The 21,492-nt window shown below is 40.2% G+C and overlaps 1 protein-coding gene across 3 annotated transcripts in view; it reads left to right on the plus strand.

The window, feature by feature from the left end:
- Positions 1 to 681: 681 nt before the first annotated feature.
- The window catches only part of SCRN1 (secernin 1), a 56,714-nt gene continuing 35,903 nt past the window's right edge, over positions 682 to 21,492 (plus strand). Inside the window, exons 1-2 of one of the 3 annotated variants that reach the window (XM_037027482.2) lie at positions 682 to 700; positions 1,307 to 1,390. The gene's annotated coding sequence lies outside the window, so the exon portion shown is untranslated. Of the gene's footprint in view, positions 701 to 832; positions 852 to 890; positions 1,391 to 21,492 lie in introns of those variants that run through there. The other 2 variants (XM_037027481.2, XM_073238662.1) reach the window with 2 other exon arrangements.

A 21,492-nucleotide genomic window follows, 5' to 3' on the forward strand; every position in this document is an offset into this window, starting at 1 on the left:
TTTATGTATCCATCCAAAGATATTCTACGCATTTGCAAATATGAATGCAGGCATACTTTTCCGCCACAAATGATAACACACAATGTTGGGCACATGTCCCTACCACCTTAGCATAGTTTGGAGATCTTTCATACCAGTGCATAGAAATAGATCTTCCTCATTAAAAAAAAATAGCTAAGATAGCATTCTTTATACTGATGTGCTGTAATTTATTTGAACAGTCCTCTATGGATGGACATTTGCTTCCAGGCTTTGCTAGAACAAATAATGCAGCATTGGGGAAACTTGTACTCAGCATTTCACACCTGTGTCATTATAAACAAAGCCTGTGTCAGGATAAATTCCAGAAGTGGAATCCTTGGTCAAAGCCTATACATTTGTTATTTTAGGAGAGATTGCCAAATTGTCCTCTATTAAGGTTATAAACTTTTTGATTTTTGCTAATCTGACAAGTAGAAAATGCTGCCTCGTATATTTGATTTGCAGTTAAGTAAGCTCGATTATCTTTTCATGTGCCTGGCTGGTATTGCGTTTGTTTTCCTGTAAATTATCTTTTTATATCCTTTGCGATGGTCTTTTCTTACTAATTTACAAAAGGTAGAGTTTGTGTTCCCGTAACAGGCTGATTGTCATGTCCTGACCAATGACCTTGAGTCAGCATCAGCCCACCTGTCATCTGTCTGTGGATTTATTAACACAGGTATGGAATCTTGGCTTTGCCACATGCTGTGTGACCTTGGGTTAGTTACTTAATCTATTTGGACTTCAATGTCCAAGTACCCGGCAAAAGGCCTGGGTTATCAACATGGCGCAGGACGGCATCTTTAAAACCAGGGAGTCGGTTTGAACGTGTGAGTTGACAAAGTACAGGACACGTTTTTCCGTGGGGAAATTTTGTTTAGACACCGAGGCCCGCCCGTAGCAACCAAACGGCGGAGTCCGGGAGAGGCGCCCGGAGGAAGAGGGGCCTGGCTCCATCAAAGCCCGAGTCCTCCCTTTCGAGAAAGCCGCAACCTGGGCCGTGACTTAGAACTACAAATCAAGAGAGAGGAGAGCCACTTTCTTCGGCGAGCTTCGCCTTCTCGGCCGCAGCCCGGCTCCCAAGCGCGGAGAGCGCGGAGCGCGGCGCTGCGGCCCGGCCCGGCCCCCGGCCCTGGGTAGGGGGTAGGGGGGTGGGGCCGCGGTCACGTGATCCGGGCCAGCTGTGAGCGGGGGGCGGTGGCCGGGACGCTGGGAGTCTGGGGAGGGGGAAAGCGCCCGGCGGCTGCCTCCGCCACTGCAGCTGCAGCCCCCGATGTCGCCGCAGTAATCGCAGCCCCGGCAGCACCCGTACCCTCAGCGGCCTCAGCATCAGCACCGCAGAGCCGAGCCCGGAGCCCGCCGCCCGCAGGTGAGCCGCGGTGGGAACCCCTGGGAGCGCAGAGTCTGCAGCCACTTCCCTCCGCGCTCTTCACCCGCATCCGCCATCGCCCTCCCTTGCGCCTCGTCGCCTCCCGCTGTCCCTCCGAACTCGCGGGTAGCGCTCCCCGGGGCCGAATCCCGGCGGGGTTGGATCCCGGCGGGACCTGGCTGGAGGGGGCTGCGGTCTCAGGGGCTCAGGGAAGAGGTGGTCTGGCCTGGGGCCGGGGACGACTCGGGCTAGTAGACTGCGGGGGCGCAGGAGAGGGATGCCCCACCCGGGGCACCCTGCAGCCTGGTTGGAGCCTGTCCCTGCACTCCGCACCCCAGCCCCATCCTTCCTCTCACCTCCCTTTAGCTCTCCTAACCCCCAGCTGCTTTTCCTCTGTTTCAGTTTCCTGATATGCAAGTTGCTGCCCCGCTAGGATGTGTGCCTGTGCGTCCCTACCCCCGCCAGCCCTCGGGCAGCTCCCGGGGTTCGGGGCTCGCTCACGCGAAGCCTGGTGGCAAGGCTGGCCTGGCACCTTCCCAGGAGGTACTGCACCTGCCGCGTGGGCGGCGGGCGAACATGGCTGCCTCGCAGTGTCTGCGGTCCTTGGCCCGACTCTGGCCCACGTCCTCCCGGTCCGCGACCGCTTAATCCAGGGGACTAACCTCCGTTTAAGTGCAAACGCGCGGGCTGTAGTTCTAGTCTACGCGAGTCATAGGACTGGACTTGACACAACTCCCCAAAGCCACACCCGGTGCGGTTTTTTGGGTGGGGGGTGCCCGGGCAGGTTGACGCCAGGGCGCCGGGGCACGTATTGGTAAAAGGCGCTCGTATTTCTGCGTTGAGTATCCACTTAGATTCTCTCTTCGGGGCGCCGATTATTTGGCAGCATCATTCCTGAAGTCTTGAGACTGCAAAGCAGCAAGGACGCCTGAACTTTAAAAAAACTGATGAGAACTCGGATTTAGGGGTTAAAAATATCCATTAAACCCAAGTGCACCTAAGAAGCTTAGTCCTTTGCTGCGACTCAAAACTGACTTGGTAGGATTCTGTTAAATAATGCCGTCTTTCTGAATTTGCTTTTTAATTCTAGTTTTGCACGCGTCTTGGATTATGCTTATGTCCAGCTTTCCAGTGTGTGTGTGTGTGTGTGTGTGTGCGTGCGTGTGCGCGCGCGCGCCTACTATGTTGCAAGCCTGACCAGAAGATGAATCAGTTGCAGAGGAAATCTATGTTAATTCAAAATGGCAGCATGAAGAATCAGGCCAGGCGAAAGCAAAACAGACCACAGCTAACATCAGCTGCCCCTTGATTTAAACCTTGGGGAGGGAATCTGCGGAAGGGAAGGCTCTGTTGGGTGTCGCTGGCAGCCAGCTCTGAGGGGTAGGGAGTGACTGTCGCAATAGGCTAGATTTTAGGGTGCAGCAGTTTCCTGGGGAGGTTAGGTAGGAAGTTTAGGGAGCAGTAATCACCTTCTCTAGCTTATCAAAAGTTGGTGCAAAGACCTAATTAAAACTGTGATTTTGATCTGATTTTCTCCAGCCTCCACTAAAGTTTATCTGCGTGGCTGCTTGATGTCTGTTTGATGCATAACTTCTGTTCGTTTTGCACCTACAAATGGCTCTTAAAAGAGATAAGTGCATACCGTAAACATCACACAAGAAGAGTACACATAACAAATACCAAGTTCTTCGAGCACGTTTCATTGGAAGGGAGAGCTGGGTTAGCTCTATGAACAATCACCCACGCATCAGAGAATGGGAAATTCTTGAGAGCTGATTCGTTTTAGGATTTTTTTCGTTTGTTTTTTTAACAGACTTTCTTTCCCTTTTCACTGCTGTGCTGCCTGCCGTCTTCTCATGTAGGAAGAGGAGATGCATGAAGAAGCAAGTGTTTCAGGAATAATGGAATAGAGGAAGATTAGTGCTAAGGTCAGGAATGGCGAGCTGGAATCAGCCCTTGAGGGCACTCTGCTGTCAACCTCTTTTTTATAGCCTGAAAGACTGAATCCAGGAGGATGAATGGACTGCCTCCAAGGTCATAACTGGTTGGCAGCTGTCAGTGAGGACTGAAATCCAGGTCTCAAAATTCCCCAGGTCAAGGTTCCACATGCCGCCTTTCAAAGCCTGGGGGAAAAGGGCAGACCTGTCATTATTGGGATGGCAAACAGCAATGTGAAAAAAAACTGTAACATGAATTTAAAAATCTGTAGGTATTTAAAGTAAGTTACTACACCTTAGTTTCCTAATTCAAGGCCATTTAACTTCTGAAGCTGTGTGTACCTCATATTCCAATGGCTAGACTCCTTCTATATTTAAGCACCAAAAACATAATTTTAGTCAAAGTCTGAGGTGAGAATTGCATTATTTGATTAAAAAATTAGTTGCTCATGTTTGTGGGGAACCATTAGGCCAATTTCTTTTTAAAGAAAGAGAAGTGGAACATATAGTAGCTTTTGAATATATCTAATTTTAGATAAAAGTAAAAAACCAAGTCTATTTGAAAATAATTTGGCAGCAGTACTGAAGACAGAGGCTTTTCCTATCATTTGAATTTGAATTTTGTGAGTCATATACCAGTGACCTGGATCTACTAAAGCACAACTAGAAATTGCGTGTGGGTTCGTATTCGTGCAGAGGCGGTAAGGACATGGGAAATATTTCTTTGTGGCATTCTGTACTTTCAACCCAGTGTTCTGCAGAAGGAGAAGGTAGGCAGGTTGCAGGGAAGAAGGAGAATAATTTGTGATGGTAAGTGATTAGCAGGTAAGTGTGGGTAGGTATGTTGAAGTGAAGTCAGATGTTGATGCCACATGTACCATTAAAAACATAACTTGCATTAGAACATGAATGTAAAGATTCCTTCATTTAAATTCCCTTGATATACCAAAGATATCTAAAATCAGAAGTTTTAAAAGTACATAAACACATGAAGTTTGTGTTTGTTGGAGAATAATAAGAAATACAGATAAGCCAGTTATTTTTAAAAAATCACCTATGATCCCTTTATCAATCAATAATCAGTCACTGTGAAAATTTGGGACCATTTTCACTGGATTGAAAGCCAAGGTCTGTGCTGTCCAGTTCAGTAGCCACTAGCCATATGGGTAGTGTATTATAGCTAGTCCAAATTGAGATGTGTTCTGAGTATAAAATATACAGAGTAAATTTTTAAAAACTTTATGAAAAAAATTTTAAGTGTCTCAATTTTATATTGATTTTTAAAGCAATATTTTGGATATATTGGGTTTAAATAACATGATTAAAAACAGTTTCACCAGTTTCTCTTACTCTTTTAGATGTGGCTACTAGAAAAAATTATATATATGGTTCGCATCTGTCTTCCATTATATTTCTGTTGGACTGTATTGGTCTAGGTCATTAATGGAAAGTGGAAGTTGGTTGAGGTGTGTGATGCTGTTCAGAGAACTGGTTATGGAAGGAGAGAGAAGCTTGAACAGAGCGGAGAGGAGAAGGTATGGGTGGAGGAGAACTACAGGAGTGAGTGCTCAGAGACTCTGTTGATGGGAAGAGTGAGTGTGCAGTGGGCTGGCACTGCTGGATTATGAGACACTGAAGCACACAAAGCAGAGTATGTGGTGATCCAGGATTCAGAGTCCAATGAACTTGGGCTTGGCAGGGGTTATAGCGGTAGGACAGTAACCAGAGAGTGAAAGGGCAGCCTAGACACCACTGCACAGCACATTGGAAAGTCACTTCCACATTCAGAAATGTCTGGTTTTACAAACATAGTAAACGCATTAAAATGAGGTGAGTGCATCTCGTACAGTGGTTCCCAGGCTGCCAGCCAGGGGACCCTGGTCCTAGCTCAGTGTGACGTTGAGCAAGTTACTCATAAGGCACTTACCAGTATCCTTTTTGAAATGGATGAGCAAGAGCGGCCCCCTGTCTTTGCAAGGTGATTGCTGTGGGATGAGACATGGTATAGTAAAAAATACAATAGTTTATTGGAATTGGCATTACTCTAGTACGACACTACACACTGAGATAACTTGTGCTTGTAACATGTGTGCGTACAAGGACGACAACAAAAAGACCAGCCTTCCTCTGGTTCTGTCAATATAAATGATTTAAACAGTTGAAATTTTGAGTTTAGGATTTGGGGGATTAGGAGTGAGTTGAGGATCCGGACAGATTTCTTCCCTCTTTTCTTCATTCCAAATAGTCAATTATCCCAACAATGTTTATTGTTTACTACATCTTTTCTCCTCAGTTTCAAATTTAGCTTTGCCATATGCTAATTTCCTGTAATATATAGGTATATTACAATAGTCTCTGCTCTGTTAATCTGTCTATCCTTGCATCAACTACTGAGCTGTTTTAATTGTTGAAACTTTATAATGTGGTTTAATACCACGCAGGGTTAGTCTTCCCTCATTATTTTTCATTTCTGAAGCTTCTGGGCTTATCTCATATACCCTTTCTAGATGAGCTTCAGGATCATCTTTGTCCAGTTATGTCCAGGATTGATTTCTCCTAGTGACTCCATGGGTTAATTTAGGGAAGTTCGACACCTCCATATAGCATTGGATCTTCCCAGCAAAGAACATGAGTATCCCCTGCCCTTTAAATCTCCCATGTCCTTATAAAGCCTTGCAGTTTTCTTCACTGAGGATCTGCATATCTCTCTCTAGTGAACTTAACAGAAAATGGGCAGAATACCTACAAAGAAAACTGCAGCACTCCAGTGAGACTTAGAAAAAAGCTCACAGCAAAAAACAAGCTTCCTGCCTTTGGTAGGCAAGATGGAGTCAGGGCAGCCTGGTGGTTAAGGGTATTTTGGAGTCTGGATTCCCACTCCACTACTTTCTTGTTATATGAGCCTGGGCAAGACTTAACTACTCTGACCTCAATATTATCATCTTTAAAATGGGGATAATAATACTTCTGTGATGTGGTTATCGTGAGGATTAAGTTATTTTATTTATTATTTAGCTATCATACACATATTTATGTGTATTGTATAGCATGTTAATAAGCACATAGTGAATGCTTTATACTCTTAACACAAAATGTAGGAGTTTATGATTTTGATAATTTTAGTTACTCCTGCCAAGTGAGCCTATAAACCCAGTATAATTCCAAGTACAGACTCAGAGGGACTCTGGAAACATTTTCTCAAATTTTTAAGAAGTTCAGTTCAGCTTAGGAAACAAATGGGTAGAAGAAATGTAGAAGAGAGGTATTGGGGATGAGATACAGTCTGTACTTGCTTTATCTTTGAGGTTGATTGGCCACAATCCTTAGCTCTTCATACCTATCCTGTACCAGGTGATAGGCATATCCTTTTCCATCATTTGGTGTATCTCTTCTATCCTCACTTTCATACCTATCCCCAATTTGGGGCTTTTCTGGAATGCTCTTCTCAGCAACTCTCAGGGATGGTCACAAAGCTCTTGTCGGTGGAGGGAGTGGCTTAGACTGTGCTCCCTCCTGTTCCCTTTGTCACAGGGGAGCTGCCTGAGATCCAAGAAGGCAAGAAGTGATGTATTTGTCATTTACCCACACTGTCCGTCCTCCTTCAGAAGCTCCCAGCATCGTTAACCCAGTCTGGGTTGGTGGTGAACGGAACTAGATGGAATGTTAGGGTGACTAGAGGAGGAGGGAGTTTGGGGCTCCCAGCTTGAGCTTCACTTGAGCAGAGAGAAGGAGCTTGAGATGGTTAATGTTTCATTCTCCTTCTGTTCTTAGTGGTCATCTAATTAACCTAAATCTCCCAGTGCTTAATCTGCTCCCCTAAGGTGTACTAGACATCCTTGAAAGCTCCCAGAAGCGTTTCCATTGGGTTATTGCCCCCCTCTCTTTGTTATATACATGAGCACCTCTTCTAAATGATAAAGACTTTGAAAACCTCTTTTTAGCTCCATTTTCCCTTGGTTGAAGAAAGGCGTGTAGGTGGTTTGAGAAAAATACACTTTGGTAATTCATCTGATTTCTTAAATACCATAATTAAAATGATGTAGTGACCAAAAGCTCTTCCAAATACCTTTTTCTCCTCTCAAACCTTTAGTGTATTTTCAATGGAATATTATTCAGCCATAAAAAGAAAAATCCTGTGATTTGCAACAACGTGGATGGAGCTAGAGGTATTATGCTCAGTGAAATAAGCCAGGCAGAGAAAGACAAGTACCAAATGATTTCACTCATTTGTGGAGTTTAACAACAAAGCAAAACTGAAGGAACAAAATAGCAGCAGACTCACAGACTCCAAGAAGGGACTAGCGGTTACCAAAGGGGAGGGATGTGGGAGAGCAGCGGCGAGGGAGGGAAAAGGGGATTAAGGGGCACTATAATTCACAATCACAATACAGGTAGGTCACAGGGAAGGCAGTACAGCACGGAGAAGACAAGTAGTGACTCTATAGCATCTTATTATACTGATGGACAGTGGCTGCAATGGGGTGTGTGTGGGGGACTTGATAATATGGGAAATGCTGAAACCACAATGTGCTCATGTGAAACCTTCATAAGATTGTATATCAGTGATACCTTAATTAACAAAACAATCTTTTATGTATTTTAAAATTGCGCTTAGTGCCCTAGTGACCTGAAAATTTAAATGAAATATCTTAAGATGTGGTTCTTAAGTATTTTTTAATAATTAAAAATCCAAAAAGTAATATGAACTTGCTATAAACTTAAAATGAAATAACTGAAGTAAAATGTAAAGTTTCTATCTCTATATTCCACCCTTGCTTTCACTCCCAGCTCTCAGTTAGATATTAATGCTTTCAGATCATTTTCTTCTTTCCATCCATCCTTCCCTCCTTCCTTTCTCCCTTCCTTCCTTCCTTCTTTTTTTCTTTCATATATTGTATGTAATTATATTTACACACATATATATGGTGATACTAATATATACTGATATACATATATTCATGTATATGTATACAGGTTCCTTTTGATAATAAAATGGAATAAATTTCCTAATGGTAACACACAGCAAATGACTCTAGCATTAATGGACATATACTAAGTAGTTTTTATGACCATTTTGCTAGATGTAAATTAGTAGCCCTCTGGTTACTAGCAAGACTTAATCTAGTTATTTCTTCTGTAGGAAATGAATGTTTAGCTAATTTTTTACCAGGGTCAGAATGTAATCACCATTTGGAGGATGATTGAGATTAAAATTCCAGTTTATAGAGTTAACAGGTACGTATCAAATCACATTAATGGGAAAAGATTAGAGTAGACAATGTATTGTTTAGATGGGAGAGGAAAACAGATGGTGGGAATGGGAAGGTCATAATTCAAAGCAACCTTGCCAAATCGGTGGATACAATGGCAGCAATGTCAGAAATGAGAGCACGAGGAAATGAAAGGTCCCTAGATGTGGCTTGCCCAGTAGCTCCCAGATCTTTCCCACAGAGAGTGCTTTTGGCAACTAACCACATCCCTGCCTATTTCAAACACATTCTTCTTCTTTTATCTCCATTATCATCAAATTCCCAGAACCCATTCTTTAAGAACAAGTCAAGGGAACAAACCTATTTTGAATCTATTCCAGATACTCTGTATATATCATTTCATTTAGTCCAATAGTAACAATATGTGGTAGACATCATGGCCACATTTTATAAATGAAGAACTTAGTTAAAGGAGGAACTGCATCCAGAATCTGGGTCTATGTGACTCATTATTAAAAAGCCGTAGCGTAACCTCTCAGAGAGATTATCCTGACTGCACAGGTCTAACATATATCATTAATGTAATTCAAGTTATTTTCTTTCTTTCTCTATATTACTATGAAAGACGGAAAACTGTCTTCCAAACTGCCATGTATTGTAAAACATCTTTCTTACCATGAACTTGATCTGACTATAATTTTTTAATTTGGCTAGCTTGAATGAAAAATGAATCCTGGCTGCACTGTTTATGTACTCTTTCCTGCCTCAAAAAGAATTGTATCCATGTGAAATGGATGCCATTCACTAATCTCCCCTCTTCTCTTCAGTCTAGTATTGCTAAAAAAGCTCATGCAAAAGCAATGTGCATGCAGCCAGAGTTCTCTTTTAAGTGGTACCACATTTTAAATGCACCAGAGCAATGGACAGATCACTGGGTGTGGTGGATTTTTGTAGGTGGTCCTTGAATCCATGTGTGTCCGAACATTGGATGTACGCAAAGTAAATAATGAGCCATCTGAATTATTTTTCAAATGTATAAGGATTCTACTGTCATTTAATACACACAAATCCATTGAAAGTGTTACTAAATTAGTAACATATATTCAATGAATAATTTTCCCTACCAACTACAATTATTGTTACATGGGGATGTCCACGAAAATTTTCTAACATTTAAAAGTTGGGAAATACCATATAAGAATATTTTGCATTATAGAGAAATTCTGGAGTGATTTGAAGAATACTTTTGGAAAGTGACCAGTTACCCCCTAATATATCCTATGAGTAAATGTAGATTTTGAAGTACAACATTCCATTTGACTATAGAAAATTCTACATTTCTTTAGTTATTAGTCTGTCACCTGAATCATTAAAGTAAACATTTGTATTTATTCATACTTCTCATTGTGATCATATTGTGCAAATGAAGCAGAATCAGATGTGGCTAAAAGATAAATGAGTTCATTTGCAGTGGCTGAGCTGTCGGGTTCTCCCTAACCCCTGAGTCTCTGCCCTATTGCAAGGCCATATTTATTAGCTGCAGTGAATTGTGATAATAGATTCTTTTGATTGCAGCTCTTCCTTTTTTTTTTTGAATTTCATTGCAAATTTTATATTTTCATGTGGGAAATTTGGAAGTGTCTGAATATACAGAGATTGAGAAATTGTGATTCTACAACCCAGAGGTAATATTACTCTTAAAATTTGTGTTGCATTTTCTTATGATCTTTTTCATCAATCTAGATAATAGAATTTGAATGATACTATATATAACTTGTATGACCTCTTTTCATTTCACCAGCTTGGTGAAATGTATTTATATTTTTTCCAGCTTTCCTTGATATGTATAGATAGTCTTTTACATATCATAAATTTGTTTTATTTTTTGATTCTTATGATAATCTTATATACATCTAAGTGGTGGTATTTGGGGGAAGGGAGATGCCCCAGCAATGAATGGTACATTAAATTATCAGGGGTTAAGGTGAAATTGAATTGTCACTAATTACCTGGAATTTTGGTTTTACAATTTTTAAGTAGATAACTCTTTTCATTTCTCTCTCTAATCACCTGAACTGCAGGATTTTTGGACCGGAATAACAAATCAGTTTGTGATCATTTCAGTCATTAAGAAAAAAAGTATCCAAAGAATATTTCTTAGCATTCTTACTGATTTAGAAATACTCAGCTACTTGAAATGATATCTAATTTATTTTCATTTTAAAATTCTTACTTTCTCACAAAAGTAAATTCAAAATGAATCAAAGACCTGAATGTAAGTCATGAAACTATAAAACTCTTAGAAAAGACTATATCAAGCTGAAAAGCTTCTGTACAGCAAAGGAGACCATCAATAGAACAAAAAGGCATCCTACAGTATGGGAGAATATATTCATAAATGACAGATCTGGTAAAGGGTTGATAAAGGGTTGACACCCAAAATATATAAAGAGCTCACGCACCTCAACAAACAAAAAGCAAATAATCCAATTAAAAAATGGGCAGAATCGCTGAACAGACACTTCTCCAAAGAAGAAATTCAGATGGCCAACAGACACATGAAAAGATGCTCCACATCACAAGTCATCAGAGAAATGCAAATTAAAACCACAACGAGATATCACCTCACACCAGTAAGGATCGCCACAATCCAAAAGACAAACAACAAATGTTGGCAAGGTTGTGGAGAAAGGGGAACCCTCCTACACTGCTGGTGGGAATGTAAATTAGTTCAACCATTGTGGAAAGCAGTATGGAGGTTCCTCAAAAAGCTCAAAATAGAAATACCATTTGACCCAGGAATTCCACTCCTAGGAATTTACCCTAAGAATGCAGCAGCCCAGTTTGAAAAAGACATATGCATCCCTATGTTTATTGCAGTACTATTTACAGTAGCCGAGAAATGGATGCAACCTAAGTGTCCATCAGTAGATGAATGGATAAAGAAGATGTGGTACATATACACAATGGAATATTATTTAACCATAAGAAGAAAACAAATCCTGCCATTTGCAACAACATGGATGGAGCTAGAGGGTATTATGTTCAGTGAAATAAGCCAGGCCGAGAAAAACAAGTATCAAATGATTTCACTCATCTGTGGAGTATAAGAACAAAGAAAAAACTGAAAGAGCAAAACAGCAGCAGACTCACAGAATCCAAGAATGGACTAACAGTTACCAAAGAGAAAGGGACTGGGAAGGATGGGTGGGAAGGGAGGGAGAAGGGGTGGGGAACGAAAGGGGGCATTATAATTAGCATGTATAATGTGTGTGGGGGCACGGGGAGGGCTGTACAACACAGAGAAAACAAGTAGTGACTCTATAGCACCTTACTACACTGATGGACAGAGACTGTAATGGGGTATGTGAGGGAGACTTGGTGATGGGGGAGTTTAGTAAACCTAATGTTCTTCATGTAATTGTAGATTAATGATACCAAAAAAAACCAATCTAAAAAAAAAATTCTCACTTTCTGTGCAGCCTAGAAGAGTCATGATAGTCACCCAGGGATTTTCCTTGCATCTATGTTAAATGAAGGACAGGTTTTTTTAAAAGACATTTTTAAAGAATTGGATGAGACTTTATTTCTTTAAAGTAGTGAAAAATACAAAACATTAGATAACAATCCAAATATCCCTGATTATCATGTAGTATGGTTTCCCAATTTTGAAGCTCAAGACCAAGAAAACAGCTGCCTGCACTGGTATTGTCATACTAGGGAAAGGAAAATTCTGCTATCTCAAGTTTAGGAGGGATGGGTTTCACCCACCTACATCTTGAAGGCAAGAGAGTTCAAAGGCTGCCAGTGCTGTTGCTGAATTGAGCAACATTCAATAAAAATCAAATGGTTTCTCAAATAAAATTGAGAAGCAAGAAGGCAGAAAGTTGATAGCCTTTGAGACTGATTGATGCCTTAAGGGGTTCATTGTTCTTTTCTCTTGTGTATGTGTTAAAAGCTTCCACAATCAAAAAGAAAACAAAACGCAGGCAGAAACAATGAATAATACTTTTGAGAAGTAAAGAGGTTAAATAACCTAGACCAGTGGATATTGCACACCAGTCTGAACTGGCTGTATTGGAATCACCTGGGCATTTGTTAAAAATAACTGCTGTGATCCAGCTCATAGCCACTGAATCAGAATCTCCAAGGAGCAGGTGTCTAGGAAGCTGCCATTTTAACAAGCTCCCCAGACCATTCTGATTCATGGTCCAATGTAAATACCATGGATTGAACCACTGCATGGGAACACCTTGTGCACATTAGATTTTCCTGCTCTTTTTCTCATTGAAGTTGAAATACAGGTATACCCCTTCCCCTTCATTTACTCAAAAAACATTTATTGCGGTTTTATTAGGTGCCAGTCTGTAAAATAGGTGCCAGGGAAATAAAGCTTTACATGAGAGTCCTTGCCTTCAGGGGGCTTGCAGTCTGGTGAACAGAGACAGACATTTTTAAAAATTAAGGTATCATTGATATACAATCATATGATGGTTTCACATGAGCAACATTGTGGTTACAGCATTCACCCACATTATCAAGTCCCCCCCTCCCACACCCTCCATTGTAGTTGCTGTCCATCAGTGTAGTAAGATGCTATAGAATCGCTACTTGCAGAGACAGACATTTTAACACTTGAGGAGAAGAGATGAGGCAAGATGGGGGTAACCAGGGGTTCGTCTCTTCCTCCAGTATACTAAAGCAAGTCTTCCTCCAGTACACTCCAAGAAAACAGCCCCTGTATTAAGTCAGTTCAGGGAATATTAGGTTGGATATTTCTAACCTTAAGAGAATTTTAAACATCATGTGTATTACTTTTATTTTTACAATTGTTTTTATTAACATGTCATAGATATACACTCTTCTGAAAGTTTCATATGAAAAACAATGTGGTTACTACATTCACCCATATTATTGAGTCCTGCCCATCCCCCATTACAGTCACTGTCCATCAGTGTAGTAAGATGCCACAGAGTCTCTACTTGTCTTCTCTGTGCTACACTGTCTTCCCATGACTCCCCCATACCATGTGTACTAATAATAATATTCCTCAATACCCTTCTCCCTCCCTCCCAATCCACCCTCCCCTGCCTCTCCCCTTTGGTAACGGCCAGTCCCTTCTTGGAGTCTGTGAGTCTGTTGCTGTTTTGTTCCTTCAGTTTGGCTTTGTTGTTATACTCCACAAATGAGGGGAATTGTTTGGCGCTTGTCTTTCTCTGCCTGCCTTATTTCACTGAGCATAATACCCTCCTGCTCCATCTGTGTTATTGCAAATGGTAGGATTTGTTTCTTTCTTATGGCTGAATAATATTCCATTGTGTATATGTACCACATCTTCTTTATCCATCCATCTACTGATGGACACTTAGGTTGCTTCCATATCTTGGCTATTGTAAATAGTGCTGCAATAAACATAGGGGTACATATATCTTTTTGAATCTGAGAACTTGTATTCTTTGGGTAAATTCCAAGGAGTGAGATTCCTGGGTCAAATGGTATTTCTATTTTGAGTTTTTTGAGGAACCTCCATATTGCTTTCCACAATGGTTGAACTAGTTTACATTCCCACCAGCAGTGTAGGAGGGTTCCCCTTTCTCTGCATCCTTGCCAGCATTTGTTGTTCTTAGTCTTTTTGATCATGTGCATTACTTTTTTTTTCATTTTTTTAAACGTATCATTGATATACAATCTTATGAAGGTTTCACATGAGCAACATTGTGTTTTCAACATTCACCTATATTATCAAGTGCCCCCACATCCCACTGCAATCACTATCCATCAGCATAGTAAATGCTATAGAGTCATTGCCTGTCTTCTCCATGCTGTACTGCCATCCCTGTGACGTACCTATATTATGTGTGCTACTTATAATGCCCTTTAACCCCCTTCTCCCACCCTCCCCACCCCTTTCCCTTTGGTAGCCACTAGTCCCTTCTTGGAGTCTGTGAGTCTGCTGCTGTTTTGTTCCTTCAGTTTTGCTGTGTTGTTATATGCCACAGATGAGTGAAATCATTTGCTACTAGTCTTTCTCTGCCTGGCTTATTTCACTGAGCATAATATACTTTAGCTCCATCCATGTTGTTACAAAATGGTAGGATTTGTTTTCCTTTTATAGCTGAATAATATTCCACTATATATATGTACCACATCTTCTTTATCCATTTATCTACTGATGGACACTTAGGTTGCTTCCTCATGTACATTACTTTTTAAAAGGTACTGATGATGGAAAATCTCAAGCATATACAAAAGTAAAGAGGACAGTATAGTAAACTGTATGTGCCCACCACCCAGCTTCAGCCATTTTCCTCATAGAGCTAATTTTGTCTCATCTGAACTTCCACCCTTTCTCCCCATCCTGGATTACTTTCATTATATTTCACATGGAAATATTTCAGTATGCATCTCTAAAAGATATTGGCTCTTTTTTCAGACATAACTACAATATGATAGTATTTAAGAAATCAATAATAATTCATCAAATATCCAATTAGTGTTTATATTTCCCTACTTGTATTTTAAAATTTTTGTACAGTTTGTTTAAATCAGGATCCAGATAAGTTCCACTTATTGCAATTGGTTGATATGTCTCCTAAGTAATATTGTCCCCTTGCAGTTTTTTTTGTTATTGTTGCAGAAATTAGATTTGTCCCATGGAATTTCTTATAGGCTGGATTTACAGACTGCATCCCCATGGTGTCATTTGTTCTCTGTAAACTGATAGTGAGATATAGAGGATCTCTTATTCCAGTTGGATTTTTTTTAAGCATGCTTTAGTTTGGAACACTTTGGAGTGTGTGTGTCTGATGTGACGGTGCAAACCATTGGTGAGAGAGTGAAGGAGCATAGTAGGGATTGGTTTCAAAGTGGCAAATGCATCCCAAGTGAGTAGGAGGAGGGAAGAAAGCAAGCATGTCACTGTAGACAGCCTCAGGACAAGCTGTTTTCCGTACAATCTCATGAACATCGATGCTGTGTTGTGTATGGGGGTTAGTCCCATTTTCACATGTGGAAGCTCTGTCTCAGAGAGCGTTCGTAACCTGCCTGTTTCTCACAGAGGGTGAGTCAGTGTATGAACAAGGCTCTGTTTGTCTCCAAAGTGTGTTATTCTCTTGCCCCTGTACACACGGGCTACAGGGCTTAGTAGGCATTATAAATGAATACGGTTGATGTGACATTGAAAAAAGAAAAGAAAAAAAGGCAATAGCCCAGGGGTGCTGATGGTAGGCGGCACTTTCACTGGCCTCAGCATCAGGGAGTGGAGGGGACTGGAGCAGAGCCCCACTCAGCTCCAGTGTTGCTGTCATGCAGGAATGTAGACCCAGTGGTGCCAGATCTTTTAAGCGAAGTATTGGAATTTCTAGGGAAAAACCTCTACATTTCAAAATGTTAGGTGCTAATTCAGATGTAAAAAAAATCACTGTCTGGGCCAACATTCTGGGCCAAAAGAAACAAATGTGGGGCCTGCCAGCCCTGCCCCACCCCATGCTGCTCAGAATTCTGTCTGCTGATAGCTAGCACTGAGGAACGCAGGAGTTACCTGTCAGAGATCGGTGTGGCCCTTGAAATTAGAGAAAGAGTATATGAAATGGCTCTTAAAAGACATCAAGTGACAATGAAGCAAGTCTTCAAAAGGTGAAAGACCATTTAGACACTGCAAGGAAAGAACCAAATTTCTGAAGTCTGCACAGATCAGACTTTGACAAAGGAACAGCCTTCCTCATCTACCTTTTCTCATTCTCAAGTGGATTGAGTCCTTACTGGGATCCAGATGGTATTCTGAGCACTTTGTAAGTATTTGCAAGTTTCAGCTCATTTAAACCTCACCACAACCCTGTCATTTTCCCTGTTACAGAAGAGGGACATGCGGCTGCAGTTCGAACCCACGCTGACTCTAAGCCTGCTTATTTGCTTAATACCCTGTATGGTCTGTCTTCCATTAGATAGTTCTTCACTCAAGGCATTAAGTATTAGAATCTGGAATTCCCTGGCTGTGGAGTCCAAAAGCTTTATGCTCTGCTATTTCGAGCTTTAAGTGAAACACTTAATAGAACCTTTTTTTCTTTGAGGCAGAGCTTGATGATGGTGAGCTAATTTATATGCCTTCCATTAGTTGTCCTTCACATACCAATGTTCAGTTACATAATTTCTTCCCCAAGCACCTTATTTATTCTTTACCATTTACTAGCAGATACATGACAGAAAAGTCAGTTTATAAGTATCACTTGTCCTATCACTGAAAATAGGACATCAATAATTAAAAAAATGAATTTATCAATAAATAAAATAATACACAATAATCTGCTTTTCTGGAAGGTGGTAATTCACAGACATTGGGTTTAAACTTACCCTGTCCACTTGGTAAAACTGGGAGCTTAGAGACTAAGGAAGCCTCGCTACACATGTGGGTTTTATTTCTTTGTGCAAGAAAAGGCACTTTGTCACATTTATTTGCAAGACAGTTAATAAGCCTAAACCTTATATATATAGTCAGTCATTTTCTTTCTTTCAGACAACATAAGGCTCTTTTATTACTGGATAAGGTGACTGATAAGGAACACTGGAACTTCATTGACATAAAAGGGCAGAGCAGTTTGGCAGGCAGGCCAAGAAAACCTTTACTCAGGCCCTTTAGTAACAGCTCCCTGAACTTAGGACAAAGATCTTTTCTCCCATGCAGCTTCCTCTGCTCTTGTTTAGACATTCTGTGAGCAGTCTCCTAGTTACAGGGCACCAGTGATCCAGCCCCCAGGCCTGCACCCAGCCTCCGGTCCCGCCAGTTGGTAGATGCAGCATCTGTGCAGTGACTCCTGGGAAGCACTAATACCTTGTTCCCGAGAGGAAGTCATGAATTGTGAAACAAGTTGTACAAGGAGGAGGAGGATGGTTAGACACTGAGCTTGGGGATACTTCACTACAGCTGACAGCCCAGTCTCTAAAGCTGTGTGGTCCAGTACCATAGTTCTAGCCGTGTGTGGCTATTTAAAAACAATTTTAAAAATTGTGGTAAAGTACACATAACAAATTTATCATCTCAACCATTTTTAAATGTACAGTTTAGTTGTGCTAAGTATGTTCATATTGTTATGTAACCAATCTCCAGAACTTTCTCGTCTTGTGAAACTGAAATGCTGTACCCATAAACAACTCCCCATCAGCCCCTGGTAACAACCATTTTTCTGTCTAAATTGACTCCTCTAGGACCCTCATCTAAGTGAAATTATATAGTAGTCGTCTTTCTGTGATTGGCCTATTTCCCTTAGTGTAATGTCGACTATTTACTTTTAAGTTAATTAGAAATTCAGCTCTTCAGTTTAGCTTCATTTTAAGTAGTCATCCCATTAGCTAGTGGCCACTGGATTGGACAGAACAGATATAGAACATTTCCATGATCACAGGAAGTTGTATGGGACAGGGCTTCTCGAAAGAAAGACAGGTGGCTTATACAAAGAACTGAATGGAGGTGGGTGCTGGGAGAAGGAAAGTACCAGCCCTTTTTCATACCATCCCTGTTAGTGAATAATCTGACTCCTTTTCTCCACCACAGAAATGATACCAGCTACCTGATGTTATAATAATTACAACTGCATCCTTATCCTTATCCCTGCCTCCAATTTTCCACTAGCATACAACATTAAAAATAATTTCTGCTCAAGAAAATACGCAGTACAGACCACAAATAAGTGTACTTTAAAATATTCTTAACTAGTACTTCTTAGGAAATGCCTGTCAGTTGAACCATCTATGGGAGTTAAATTGGAGTGTTTCATGAATTGGAACTGTGAGTTTATTGCTGGCTTGGCAAAAATCCTAATTGGTATTTACCACAAAGGAGCCTTACTCAGTCAACCTATCCTTTAAGCCTGTTGCTTTTAAAGATTCCTGCTTGACAATCACAGTATGAGAAATGTTGTATCTCAACCCAGTACATGTACACATTTATATGTTTATGTGTATACCTGACCTTAAAGTTTCTTGTACAAACATTTACCTTACTAAGTGAAACGCATATATTCTTTTATAAAAAATTCTTTTCTAAAAAAATGCTGATCCTATCCACTAATTTCATAACCCATATAAAGGCCACAACATGCGTTTGGGAAACAGTGCTTTAGATACCCCTGGGTGCAGTTTTAGGCCTATAGAGGAACATACACTCTCACTCCCACCTCTGGGACTCCATGATGCAGAAAACAGCTTCAGAATTGTGCCTCAAAACAAGCAAGTTTAAAAAAAAAGCCATCAACCGTGGCTTTATTGCTGGGTAAGCTTTGCTCACTGATTTTAATGTTGCTTTAAGTAGAGAGCAGCGATGATAGAAAATCCATTAGCAAATGGTTATACTCCATTTTCCAAAGCTGATTATAAATGATGAAAAAAATTTTCATGCAATAAATTTCTATATTAGCATGTGTGATTGGGAGTTAATTGAATTTTGGTTTATTTTTCTTTGTGAAGGAGCATATGACATCTCTAATGCTATATAAGGTTATAGAAGGAAGAGGAGAAAAATCTTAAAGTCAGTTTCTAGTGGCATGCATGAATACTTTAAGTTTATAAAAATCCTGTAAACAAAGATTCCAGAGTGCATGTTTTATACAGTATGTAGATTAGTTAACTTGTCAGATTTTTGTTCTTTTTAGTATGAATATCTGGTATGTTAACTAGTATTCTGAAAAATAGTAGGAACAAAATTGAGTGTCCTTGAATCACTTTCATAAGTATTTCATCTCAGGGTCAGCAGAGAATTAGCTTCCTGATAGGATTTTTCTCTCCTATTCAGGAGCTAACTGTAGAAGGCTGGCCCACTATTTGTTTGTGTGAATATTAGTAATGAAAGTTTGTGTAGTCTTGAGTAACTCTGAATTGGGCAGGCTGTAAAAAAAAAACAAAGTGTCAGAGAATAAATATAATAATGCAGAATAAAGTATTTCATCCTTGTGGTGGTTGGCAGTGGCTGGGGAGTGAAAGAAATGGGTGAAGGAGGGCAAAGGTACAGACTTCCAGTTATAAAATAAGTAAGTCATAGTGATATACAACGTGTTACATAATGTTAATATTACTGTATTGTTAAATGTTAACATTAATATTATAATACATGTTAATATAAAGGTATTATATCATATAATCATGTTTATATATAATGATTAATAACTATTGTTATGTTAATACTGTGTTGCATATTTGAAAATTGCTAAGAGAGTAGATCTTTAAAGTTCCATAAGAAATGGAAAATTCTGTAATTATGTATGGTAACAGATGTAGCTAGACTTACTGTGGTGATCATTTCACAATATATACAAATACTGAATCATTATGTTGTGTGTTTGAAATCAATATAATGTTATATGTCAATTATACCTCAATAAAAGAATTTCATCCTAACTGTAACTCTTATAAGAATTTGCCAGTTTAAGATTTTAGATGTGTCAGGACATAGTAGAGCCAAAATTTTTTAACTATAAAAATTTAAATTCAGTAATATCACCTGTGTTTAATTTTTAAAAATCATTTCTGTGTTTATATAAATATAAATCTTAGTAGGAAAACTAGAAATTAAAGGAAACTGAAAAAAACTGAAAGAATTCAGTGTTAAGGTCACCACTGTTAATATTTCTGGCACATTTTCTTCTAACCTTTTTCTATGCATATTTTTACATATTTAAGGTAATTTATTTTGGATCCCCTCCCCCTGCCCAAATCATTTCTCCATGCAATTAAACTCTTCAGAAACATTTTTAATGCGTTATAGAATTCTACCAAATAGATGTAGCATAAAATTTGTAGCCATTCCTGTGATGATGGATAATTAAGTTTCAGTTTTTCACCTGTATGAATATCGCTGTTATGAACACTTGTGAGTAAATCTTGTCCATATTCCTGATCATTTCCTGAGGGTAGATACATAGAAATGGAATTACTTGTCTATTGAGCTGTCTCCTCCCTATCACAGCCAACTTCTTTGAACGTTCTCTATAGGAACTGGCTTCATTTTCTACCTGAAACCTAGCTTTAGAAAAAAGCTGGTGGCTTGTCTAACGGGATAGACAGTTAAATCCTTGCCGCGGTCTTCAAGGCCACTGTGGACCCTGTGGACCGGCCTGTCTCCCTGCTTCTCCAGCCTCTTCCCCAATCTCTCTAGCTTCAGCCGCACTGGCTGTTTGATTTCTTGGTTCCTTCCCCTTTCTCCAGCCTCGGGGTTCCCAAACCTGCATATCCTCTCTCTGAAACAGTCTCCCTCCCCCAACCACCCATCCTTTGTGGGGGAGGGGAGGTGAGATACCTGCTTAGAGGAGGTAGTTGGAAGTTTGGGGAGAAACAAAGGTATCAACAGCTCATTTATGAGATAAAGAGAGGAACTGGCCAGAGAAGTACACATGATTTCCAGGTAGCAGGGCTGGCCGCTTTCATGGTGTATTCAGAGTTAGGAATATGAGATTCACATCAAGGAAGTAGAATTGCCATCCACGGCTGTGATCGTCATTAGCCTCTGGAGAAAAGAGCTCATTTACACTCAGTCGGCCTGATGGTATGGCAGCTGCTTCCTAATGTTGGTTTTCTTCAGACTTCTGGAAGTGTCCTACCTCCTCTTTGCTAGTTCAGTTTATATGGATGATAGCACATTTTGTCATTAGAATAAGTGGAGGACTTCACAAATAAGTACTTCTGGGTTCATAGGAAGTCTTAATGTGAAAATCTTCATTTCTGGTTTATTTGGAAGTTGTAGTGCTGCTTTATACAATAGAATTCCTACTATCCACATGTGGCTCTTTAAATACAAAGTAATTAAAGCTTGTAATAAAACTAACAATTCAGTTTCTTAATCACACTCTCTACACCAAAATAGCCACGTGAGGCCAGTGGCCACCATATTGAACAGGGGAGATAGAATATTTCCATCACTGTAGAAAGTTCTTTCGGACAGCACTGATCTAGAGAGCAGAAGAGGATCCAG

This window comes from Manis javanica, chromosome 6, assembly GCF_040802235.1.
Source record: "Manis javanica isolate MJ-LG chromosome 6, MJ_LKY, whole genome shotgun sequence".
In the NCBI taxonomy this organism is placed as follows: Eukaryota; Metazoa; Chordata; class Mammalia; order Pholidota; family Manidae; genus Manis; species Manis javanica.